Genomic DNA, 1584 nt, shown 5'->3' on the forward strand with positions numbered 1-1584 from the left:
AAGTTTCTAAATACAGCAAGTAAAACTATCATGTTGTTCTTTATGCATCATGTAATGTATTAGGAGTGTAAATAAGTTTCCGCCGTTTTTTACCAAAAATTGGGCATTTATTGTGAAAGAATACCTAATGTTTTATTCGAAGTATTGTCCATCGCTAGCCACTACTTTTTTCCATCTTTCTGGCAGCATATGGATACCGCGTCGGAAAAACGCTTCGTTTTTTTAAGCTATCCACGAATCGACCCAATTTTTGGTATTTTCATATGATGTGAAGTGTTGCTCAGACAGGCCATGCGTCATCGATCGAAACAGGTAGTAATCAGAAGGAGCAATGTCTGGTGAATACGGCGGGTGGGGTAAAACTTTCCAATCGAGTGTTTCCAAGTAGGTTTTGACCGGCGCCGCAACATGTGGACGAGCATTATCATGCAGAAGAATGACTTTGTCGTGTCTGGAGTAGTAGTGGACGCGTTTTTCCTTGAGTGCTCGGCTCAATCTCATCAATTGTGTTCGGTAGAGAGCCCCAGTAATGGTTTAATTCGGCTTGAGCAACTCATAATAAACGACACCTAGCTGATCCCACCAAATACACAACATGAGCTTTTTCCCATGAATGTTCGGCTTGGCTGTCGATGTTGAAGCATGGCCAGGTGGTCCCCATGATTTCTTCTTCTTTGGGTTATCGCAGCGGCTCCATTTTTCATCACCAGTGACTACACGGTGCAAAAAACCCTTTCGTTTATGCCTGGCAAGCAGCATTTCACATGTGAAAAATCGGCGTTCAACGTTTCTCGGCTTCAGTTCATATGGAACCCAATTTCCTTGCTTTTGAATCATTCCCAACGATTTTAAGCGATGTGAAATTGCTGGTTGAGTCACTCCTAATGTAAGTGCAAGTGCTTCTTGCGTTTGGCACGAATCTTCATCCAATAATGCTTCCAATTCCACGTCTTCGTACACTTTCGGCCTTCCGATACGTTCTTTGTCTTCGATGTCAAATTCACCGTTCTTAAACTAATATAATTTGGCAGTGTTCTTACATAGTTTGATTGTCAAAGCATACCTAAAGCTTCTATATAGCAGCATCAAGAATAGTTTTGAATTATTGGGAGTATGCACTAATTTTAAGGGATTTTTTTGGTAAAAATACTTTATTGTGAAAAAATGGTTACAAATTGATCATTCAAAATATTATCCATCGCTAATCACTACTTTTCCCTACCTTTCTAGTAATAGGTAGATTCCACGTCAAAAGTACGACACATCTTTTGAGGTTATTTACGAATCAACCCATTTTTTAGTATCTTCATAAGAATGCAAGTGCTGCTCAGACAGGCCATGAGTCATTGGGCGAGTTCAAGACGGCAAGCATACTTACCGATTGAACATGATTGGTAGGATCTATAAGTAACAACCAATTATGCTCATTTGCTCGGCGAGCAGACTAGCTTTTTTTTGTTGTGTTGTGGCCGCTTTGTCAACTTAAACGCGCCCATTGATCAAAATAGGTGGTAATCGGAAGGAGCAATATCTGGAGAATACAACGGATGTGATAGGAGATCCCAGTTAAGCGCTTCTAACGTT

This window comes from Trachymyrmex septentrionalis, unplaced genomic scaffold, assembly GCF_001594115.1.
Source record: "Trachymyrmex septentrionalis isolate Tsep2-gDNA-1 unplaced genomic scaffold, Tsep1.0 scaffold57, whole genome shotgun sequence".
Classification (NCBI taxonomy): Eukaryota; Metazoa; Arthropoda; class Insecta; order Hymenoptera; family Formicidae; genus Trachymyrmex; species Trachymyrmex septentrionalis.